A 10,938-nucleotide genomic window follows, 5' to 3' on the forward strand; every position below is an offset into this window, starting at 1 on the left:
AAACGGATGGACTTGGGATATATGAATCCCGAAAAACCGTAACACCGCGCCTACAAGCCTTGTCATCGGAAGACGAAGGTTGCAGTGGGTGAAAAAATGGGTGTACAATGAAATATAGCCGGGAGGGGGGTCCGCCGCCGTTTGCCCGGCCACAGGCAACATGCAGCCAAACACAGGGGGGAAACCCTGTGACGAGATGAGGCTGTCGAGATCGGCCTGCCTCAATTTGCAGGGGATTTCATTCCACCTTTTCGTGGCCTTGGTCCTCCCTACTTCCTCCGATGTGGTCTCAACAACCCTCTTCCCCTTGCCCTTTTGCTTCAATGTCGACATCACCACAGATTTCACACGGCGTCTTCGAGAAGCAATAGAGGTGATTGAGGGGTTAGAGGAGTCTGAACTATCAGACATACAACTGCAGCAGCAGATAATCGAAGATTCGAAACGATGAATACACTCAAATCAGAATATGAAAGGCAGAAATTCGAAAATAGCAACAATGAAGATGAAGATAAAAAATTTCCTAAGGGCTTGCTTTTATAGGCCCAGGAGAGAGAAATTTGGCAACTGATCGGATTTCACGCGCCCCCAATCGCAGCTGTAAGGCAACGTGGCGGCGGCACGTGTCCTTGACACTGTTTGAGGGGACATGAAAACGTAACGGAACTGCCACGGAGCAGAGACGCGCCCCCACTCGCAGGTGCAAACCAATGCGAGCGCGACACGTGTTCCAGACAGCTGTGCGAGGGGACATGAAAGGCAACTGTAGCACCTCGAGCACACGAAACGTCTGACACGTTTACAGCACACGTCACCACCAACCAACCACGTGTTTGGACCCTTCGTTTCAACCAAATGGATAGAACTTCGCGCAACGATGGAAACAACCAAGAAAACGACAACACCCCATTAAAAAGACCAAATCAGTAAGTCTAATATCTATCTTACTGCGCTAGCGCGAGATAAAACACACATTAGACTGGGGGGGCTTGAAGAGGTATGTACCCGCCTCAACACCGAGCAAGGCGGGTCAACCCACAAGATAAAGACATTATGAAGGCACAAAGCCAAAACCTATGCGCATGGCGCATACAGAACATGCTCAGGCATCATATGCCCAGGCACACATATGCTCGCGCGGCGCATCAGCGCGCAGCGCATATTACATGCTCATGCATATCACATCTGCCCAGGCACACATATGCTCGCGCATCACATATGCGCGCGGCGCATCAGCGCGCGGCGCATATTACATGCTCATGCATATCACATCTGCCCAGGCACACATATGCTCGCGCATCACATATGCGCGCGGCGCATCAGCGCGCGGCGCATATCACATGCTCGTGCATATCACATCTGCGCATGAAATATCTGCGCGTGAGAATAAAGAGAAGACCTCGCGCATCCTCAGGATTGACGCATATCACACATGCACATAATCGACCTCGTCCTTATCCAAATCAGGATTAGGGCAACCTTGATTGTGCACGTCAGACAACCTTCCAGAAGGCATCTTTTTAAGGAGTAAGAATATGCTGATGTTGACAGCTGCCAAATGAAAGGTCGACAACTCAGCATGACACAAGTGCTACCACGTGATTACAACCAACGAGAAAGCGCCAGGTGTCCCAGAGGACACGTGGCGCAGTGCGATTGGAAGAGGCCAACGAGGTTGAGCCCAATCAGTGGAAACCCTAGCACTATAAATACAGCATCAACTCCACTTTGATGGACAGATTCATACTCAATCATTGACAGTTACAGGCAGTGATATCACATTCAATCATATTGAATTACATTCACTCACAGTCAGTTACATACAAACACACAGTCACACAATCATACAGTATTCAGCTATTAAGCAATACTCTTGAGATTCCCTTACTCACACATTATTATCTTCTCCACCATATACTTATTCTCACGCCGGAGGGTTACCCCAAAGAGGACCCCTCTGTCCCTTTCTGAGGGGTAAGTTAACGGCGTTGTTCATTTTGTAGGTGGAAGAACACAGATCCAGAGGAACCATCGGTGAAATAGTACAATCAAAACCCGAGGAAAGTAGATCTGCTACCAGTGAGTAGATCCACGTTTCTTCAGTAGTTGTCCATATCGTTTTAGAACACAAATTGAAATTTAAGTGACCTAACTGACACAAATTGAAAGTTCAGTGACCTGATTGAGTCAAAACAAAATATGAGTGACTTAATTGAAACAAATTTGAAACTTGGTTACTTCTATGGTGTTTTCCGTTTTTACTAATAACTAATGAATAAAGTTTATATTTGGGTAATCTAATGGTAAAAGGCGACTACATAAGTCCATGATCGCATATATCGTCTGATAGCTCACCATATCATGTTATGAGGGGATCTCGTCGCACAAAGGGTATTCTGATAAAACCTTGTTTGAAGCAAATTCAAACTTAAGATCTTGTATTCTTTAGCCTAATTCTTTACTTCTTCTCCGATATCAATTGAGCTAGCTTACAAGTCTGATTAATTGATCCAAAACTAACTTAATTTAATTATAAGTTTGATTATATGATATTTGATTTACTATTTGCTCCTTCATTCACAAACGCATCATATTTGGTTATAACATAACAACCTATGTGACCATGTCTATAACATATAGCATAATAGCAACATAAAGTATGCACATTCATATGTTCTTTAAACATAACACTTTTAATAATGTAAGGTGCACCTAACCGCTTCACATGTCGCATAAGATTGATCAACATAGCTCCGTCGAGCAACGACCGTTGTCATCAACATTTCATATGTCGCCTAAGACCCATTATATAGCCCCTTATATGATTGGGATTATTATCAAATTGCTATAAGTGCACAACTACATATATAATTTCTACAACCTATTTACATTAGTAACAAGACATCTTTCAATTACTAAAACACCTAGGAATTAAGACCAACAACAATATATTACACGTTACAAGTTACCAATGTATCATTCCATTACGTACGGTGCTTGTGATCATCACCACCACACGGATGCATATAACAGTCAACTGGGTGTTCAACCACCTTATCACAATCCTTCTTGCTCCTCTGAAGCGGCTTCTCGGGTAAACAATTTCTTCGATCATCAGATTTCACCCGCCTCGACGTCAAATTCTTACAAACCCCCTCTTCCTCAAAGAAATAGTTATAAGAAAGCATAAAGTTTGCCAAATTTGGCAACTCGCAAACCCCCGAAGGAACTACACCACTCATCATATTATGCCCAATATTCAACTGCTCTAAATGAGCTAACCCTGCTATACTATAAGGTATCTCACCAACTAGCTTATTAGAACTCACATCCAAAACCCTTAACTTATACAAAAACCCTACTTCGGGCGGTAAACAACCCGATACATTCGTGTTAGTTAATAACAACTCCTCCATGGTGTTTGCAAAATTGGAAATAGTTGGTGGGATACATCCATTAATATTATTATTAGCGAAAACCACAACTGAAGCGGTGCTTAAGCCTATATTGGAAGGGATTATAGATGTTAAACGATTGTTGTTAATGAAAATGGCGTCGAGGTTTATGTTAAAGAGCTTGGGAGGCAATGCACCTTCGAATTCGTTATAACGAAGGTCAAGATATTTTAGAGATGGGAGGGTTAAGACAACTGAAGGGAAGGGGCCCACGAACCGGTTGTTGCTAAGGTCGAGTTCGTTGAGGAGAGAAAGGTTTGAGAGAGTGAGAGGGAGGATACCGCAAAAGCGGTTACTATTTAAATGGATAAGTGCAAGATCCGAGAGTAATCCGAGTTCGTTAGGGAGGACACCTGCGATGTCTGCATGGTTTAGATCAATTCCCGCGACTGTTGTAATACTCGTGTCATTTGGATATGGAGCACAGTATATACCTGTGTAGTCACAAACCGAAGGCCCAGTCTAGTCTGAAGTTGTGTTATATGGGTCGGAGTAAATTACACGTTTCCATGCTTGAAGTGCTAGATAAGCTTGTTGGAGACGCGGGTTTGATGCATTGGTGACGTCATGGTGGTGGGAGTGATGTTTAGTGGTGGTCGTACGACGGTGTTTGGCCGCAATGTTGTTGAAAGAAATAGCTAGGTATAATATTAGAAAGGAAACCAAAGCAGTAGTACTAGTTGTGACACTTTTGGACGCCATTTTATTAATTTTTCACATAGCCTAAAACTAATTATGTGCTTTATATAGGCAATTTGGATCATTGTGAACTTTTGGTCTAGTAAGTAATAATTGTCTTGTACATGACATATATATATTTTTCAAGTCACAAAGAACGTTATTGGGTGACAAAATCATTGAAATTTGAAGCTTGATTTCATGTTTGATGTTGAAACATGATGAGATTGGAGGATCTTTGTAGGTTTAGGGCGAAATTCTAAGACGAATCCGAAGCAATTGATGGTTGTTTGAAGATTGCAATGGTTGATAAAGAGATGCTAACTTCTAAGTAGTTAAGAGAGAAAGACATCCACCGTTATGGAGGTTTTCTTAAGGATAAAGCAATGGATCGGATTCAATGTTTGATGCTAAGAAGTCAAATAAGTTATGAAGATAATGACATATTCAAGAATGTTAAACAAAATATATATTTGAAATATGACTTGAAAGATGAAGCTTTTTATCATTTTTAGTTTAATTTTGTTGGGATGATGTATGCATTGTATACTCTAGGAGGTAATCAAAATAGTAAAGTAAGATCACATATTCATGAGGTTATGTGATTGGTGGTTTGTTGGATTTGTTGGGTATAGGCATATAGCCTTTGTGCCTATAAAAGGTCGCAACATAACAAAGTGAACATACAAAACTGAACATTGTGTCGTTTAAAAAACTCATTGATCTAGGATTAAATTTAGAGTGATATGTTTAGTCAACTCCAAAAGATTAAAAAAAATTAAGGATCAACTAATTTACATTTTTCTAACAACGACTTTCTTGTATTTAAGGCTATCGCACTCTTCAATATTGAAAGTCTCGAGGTTTTACTCTGGCCAGACTATGTTGTCTTAACCGGGTCCACGCTAGCTTTTAGAGTTTCGCTTGGGCGTTCTCCCGGGAAATCATACCGCCGACAGCCACTTGACAGTTGTTGTGCTACCACAAGAGTAGAATTCTTTGGCGTAACACACGTTGGGATGAAACCCCGGTGTGCTTGGAGTTTAAATTGACAACCTTTGCACAAGGTATAGCTCAAATCATTTATTACCAATATCCGCACAAAGTGATACAAGTGAGATTCGAACTTAACTCTCCATTAAAAATCTTAGCCTCCTACCACTAGGCCACAAATGAGGGATAACTATAAATAATATTTTTGTCATCTATTTTATAAATCATTCTTAAGCTATGTCTAATGGTTTAGTTAAAAGTATTTTTTTAAAGTATCGTAAACAATGAGATAGGCACTCAATGTTTCCTCTAACTTGTAAACAATGAGATAGGCACTCAATGTTTCCTCTAACTTGTGTATGAAAGAGGCGGTGAGTGAAAAAAAAATGGTAATTATAAAAGTATAAAAATATATTATTTAATTGAAAAGAGAGAGAAAATGTTGTGTGTTTTAGTGTAATTTTGGATTTAAAAATAAGATTGTAATGCTCTTATCACTAAATAATTATAATAATTAAAAAAAAAGGTATATTGTTTATTTCAATTGGTTGAAATCTAGCCCCACAAAACAGGATAGTGTTTGGTGTTCACGGTAATCGATTTGGAACCTGAAACTTTTTGTGAGTTATAAGCTGGGATTTACATATGGCTCTAATTAAACATGTAACCTTGAGACAGTGACCTATGTAACCTAGGTTTGATTCCTGCCTCTATCATTTAATTTCAGCCGCATCAGGTGAAGGCGGGAGAATTTGTTAGGATGTGACATTCACTAGTTGGATCTTTGAACTAAACGACTTTTATCTCACCGTATTGTCGTACATTCGGTCGAGTGTTCACAGGCGTTAGCCATAGGTGAGGGTTTTCCCCGATGTGATGAATTTAACTAGTAGTTCATTTAGAGGAGTCGTTGACCACAGTGACGGATTTAGAATTTTTTTTTATCTGGTTCGCTATTTTAAGATGCTCTAAATATATAAGAACGCGTATAAAAAAATTGGGTCGGGTTGACGATTCGGATTGGTTTAACGGTTCGGGTCAAGTAAGATCATCTGGCACCGGCAGCGCAGCGGGTCTTATGTAAGGTTTTGCAGTGCATTTAAGGTGCTCGACAAAAGTTCCCAATGGTGGATCTCTTGTTTATATTTTGTTTTGAGTTTTAATAGCACCTTCTTCTTTCTTTCTCTACGCAGAAGCGGTAGAGGTGGAGCAGGGAGGGAAATTGGGGGTGTTTAGGGTTTTTAAGAAAGGAGTATAAAGGTAATAGAGCATAAAAGAAAAAGGCAAAAAAAAATAAGGTTGTGTGAGACTCGAACCCGGGTCTGCACTCAAACACAATGCACGCCTTGCCACTAAGCCAGTATATGTTTTATGTATATATTTGAAACAAATTATATATATGGTTCAGCCCAGAAAACACATGGTTCGCTAAAAAAGTCGCTATTAAATGCTCCACTACGGTTCGAAAAACACCTGGTTCGCTTGACCCGGTACTCATGTGTATAAATCCGTCCCTGGTTGACCATTGAAGAAACAGATAACCTGGTTTTGAGTTATAACCTTAAGATATTTTGCAAAAATTTCTTTTATTTCCAAAAATAAAAAAATGAAATATAGTCGGTACAACGAACGCCAGTTGGCGGTTGATTTACCGATAGGAATTCCCAAGCCAAACGCTAAAGACATCGTAAAGTCGAAATGTTTATTTTAAAAAAAGCCTTATTTTTTGGTAAGACAAAGTAATGGACTTGTATTGACCATCGACATCCCTACAGCAGCTTCTTAGCTCGCAAGCAATAGATTTCGTTTGAATCGTCATACAGGTATACATAATGATACTCTTACGTCTGTCTATCTAAACAAACATTATTAGTCTTACTGTTACTAATTAGGGCACCTGCTTTTCGTTATACCTGTGTTACAACTGATAATAATTATGAATTACGCTAGTATAACTGGATTATTATTTGATACTCTTAATTAGGAGACAAAAGAGTAAGTAATTAGATAATTACACAAATGATTTTGACTAGCTTTGACCGATTTTAGAGCAGGGGACTATCAGTTGAAATCGAATTGACGGTCCAGCGATTAGTGACTAATCGGCGCCTATGCAGTTATCGGTTCCCATGTGAAATATCGGTACCGATAATATCGACGATATTTGACCGATATATCACCAATTTTCCAGACATCAGTTTTTTAAGTCTTAATTGTCAATTTTTAGTGTTACGTTGCTGTTTATATATAAAGGGGTGGGATCCGGTACAAATAAAATTAACGTACTAAACATACAAATAACCAGAGTAATTACAGTTTTGAACTAGACATAGTTATTAAAAGCCCTCGCCTCTTGCGCCTAGGCCCATTTTCCATGCCAGGCCCAATATCTGCGCTTCTAGTTCCTAGGCCCTCGCTTCTTGAAGGTGACAACACCTCTACTGGCATTGATGACGGATCAAGAACAATAGTCATTTGAACGTTTACTATTTTTTACTTTTTGACCTTTGGGTTTTTATGTTTTGAACATTTTGGTACTATACTTTGAACAATTTGTTATTCAAGTTTTGGAATTAGATTTGAATCAAAACTCTTTTAGAGCTTTTGGTACTAATAGCCTTTGTTTATTATATATGAAGAATAGTGTTATTTTTCTAATACATAATATGTTTATATTTTTTTTTATTTAAGTGCGTTTTTTTTGTCTTAGGCCCTCACTTATTTTGCGCCTCGCTCCTAGGCCCCAGGCGAGGCCTATGCGCCTTAAGTGTGCCTAGCGCCTTTGATAACTATGGAACTAGGGTAATTATGTTGTAAAAAATAAAATATTGTAATAATAATTACTCTAGTGTTAACATAAATACTTTAGTTATTTGTATACTTCTCATGATAAAAGTCATTTGTAATTCATCCAAACCATATATATAAGTTCTGCATGATATTAAAATTACTGATATCCCACCGCGATAACCGATATCTCAAATATTGGTCCTTGAGCAATATCTGATATTTTTCCGCTAACTTCATAGATCGGTGCCGAACCGACTTTCACAACACTGAGTATTGATATATAGAGTATTTTATCACTGGTTACTTTATTTTATCACCGAGTATTGTAAGTGTTAGCTTTAATGAAGCAAATCATTATCCATGATTAGCTATGCAGCCAATCTCGGTGATATCTCGGTCAGAATATCGGTACCGATAATATCGGCACCGATAATATCGGGGATATTGACTGACATTTCACCGATATTCCCGATATCATTGTTTTAAGTCTTAATTTTCAACTTTTAGTGTTTAATGTGGGTGTTTTGAGTCTTAAACAGTCCCTGTTTGCTACAATTGTTAGTGTTTTGCAAGCTGCAAAAGGATAATTTGTTAATAGTAGGAGAGTATGCTGAATTGTTAGCGTTAAAGAGCTATATATATAAATTCTGCATGATATTAAAGTTACCGATATCTAACTGCGATAACAGATATCTCAAATACGGTCCTCGACCTGTTAGAATAAATATATATTTTATATATGGCCCTTATAATTATTTATCTTATTATTGATCATTGACCTAAATAACCTTATGTTTATAACTGGTAAATCCTTGATGGACGGAATTACCCTTACTAACATTAATAGGGTTTCCCCTTGGGTGTATATATAGAGAGCTTATTAGAGAGGTTAATAACTAATGATGAATAATAACACCATAAGAATTATCCCCTACCTCTCTCCCTCAAATCGTGTTCATCAAGAACACATAATCTCCATCCTAACCATACACCCTAAAGGGGAACTCGATCAGATTAAGAAGATGTCAATCTCAAACATCACTGGATTAACAGGTATTACATATTTCCTTGTTTACATTATATCATCGATTATAGAAACTGATCAACATGTGGTGTCAGAGCATGATGTTGATTAATCAGTTTCTTCGATGTCCATAAAAACTGGAATTAAAATAGGAAACGAGTTTTTGATTAAAATCCTTATGTTTACGGTTTTGATCATCATCATAAAACTGATTGGATCTGATGTTCGTATTACTTCTAACGAATTGTTAGGTCTGATTAAAACATGTTCATTATAAAAACCTGATTATTTTCGAAATCTGTTTTACAAAACTTTCAGATTTCGATTCCAGTATTAAATCTGATAATATAATCGAAAACAGTTTCGTAAAATTCTTGAAACTGTTCTTGTTTTTTTCGAAGATGTTCTTGAAGAACATCATAATTTTCGAAAACTAACCTTAATTAGGATTAACTTGGGAAAATGAAATCTGTTAAAGAGATAATATTATCTCTAAGTTTAATTTCAAAATCTTTTAAATAAAATAAAAGATATAATTTTGAAATCTTATTAAAATTAGAGATAATCTAAAACTTTAAAGAGATAATATTATCTCTAAGTTTAATTTCAAAATCTTTTAAATAAGATAAAAGATATAATTTTGAAATCTTATTAAATTTTGAGATAATCTAAAACTTTATAACAGAATCTCCCAAATCCCTTAAAATTAGGAAAAGGTTATCAGGTTGATTATTCTTTTCGAATTCTGCTAATGTTGCGAATCAAGGCATCTATTCACAACAACTGGACTCTAATCGCAACAAATGAAATGTTGCGAAATCGCATGATGTTGCGAGAATTACATATTATCTTGCGAGTAACATGTTGCGAATGTCCACTAATTATGTTGCGATCAGAACCTAGCATCACAGAATGTTGCGAAGGGACATATGTTGCGAAAAGTCACTAATGTTGCGAACCTTAAGATGTTGCGAGTATTACTTAAGATGTTGCGACGAGCTAATTTTGCAAGATGTTGCGAGTACTCTTAATCGCAACAATTATGTTGCGAGTGCTTTAAATCGCAACAATGCTGATTACATCACAACAACTCCATTCGCAACATCTCTCATAACAACATCATTCGCAACATCTCTTATAAAACATCAATCGCAACATTACTTATGACTGCACTGTTCGCAACATCTAAAATCCCCTAACCAAATTCGCAACATCACTTCGAAGAAATCGCAACTTTACTTATATCTTACATGTTGCGAAATGATCAGAAACCCTTATATATAACCTAACTGATTAAGGGGCCCTGCTCCGTTAAATTACTTAACTTAAATAACACTTATAGTTCACTTCTGCCCAACGGTGATGTGTAACCTAATATTGTTATTTAAGTCTAATTAAGTATGTCACTTAAAAGTGTATGTCCTAACATTATCTGACATTCGCATGACTTTAGTTTTGCTTAACTTAAACAACACTTCATGAGTTCACTTCTGCCCAATGGTGATGTGGTAGCTTAACAAAGTTGTTTTAGTCTAACTAAGCATAGTCATCTAAAAGATGAGTATCCTAAAATTGCTAGATACTCAAATGACATTAACTTTGCCTTAAATACCTTAAATGTCTCAATTCTGCCCAACGGTGATTTGTTACATTTATGTATTGCAAACTTACCTTGTGCATAACAACTTGATTGTTCCAATTCTGCCCAACGATGATTTGTTACAATTATTTTCGCACAAGAATTTTATACTTAAATAATACATTTTCTGCCCAACGGTGATCTATTTTATTTAAGTATAATAAAATTAATTTTGGTGTTATACTTAAAATTATCACATCTTCATAATGATCCTTACATTAATGATCCTTCATTAATGATCCTAATTTCAGTCTGCCTTATTAGATTACCCATAACATAAATCACTCTAAAATTCTTCTATAAAGTTTGAATCTCAAACCTAAATCATCCACTCTTATTACAAAACCTAAGAAGAGTTT

The 10,938-nt window shown here is 37.3% G+C and overlaps 1 pseudogene; it reads right to left on the minus strand.

Annotated features, from left to right (window-relative positions):
* Positions 1-2,984: 2,984 nt before the first annotated feature.
* Positions 2,985-4,157, minus strand: LOC143541101 (leucine-rich repeat extensin-like protein 4 pseudogene; annotated as a pseudogene).
* Between the last annotated feature and the right edge of the window lie 6,781 nt (positions 4,158-10,938).

Source organism: Bidens hawaiensis, unplaced genomic scaffold, assembly GCF_021521415.1.
Source record: "Bidens hawaiensis isolate Kalapana, Puna unplaced genomic scaffold, B.hawaiensis_p1.1 tig00000820_1, whole genome shotgun sequence".
NCBI lineage: Eukaryota > Viridiplantae > Streptophyta > Magnoliopsida > Asterales > Asteraceae > Bidens > Bidens hawaiensis.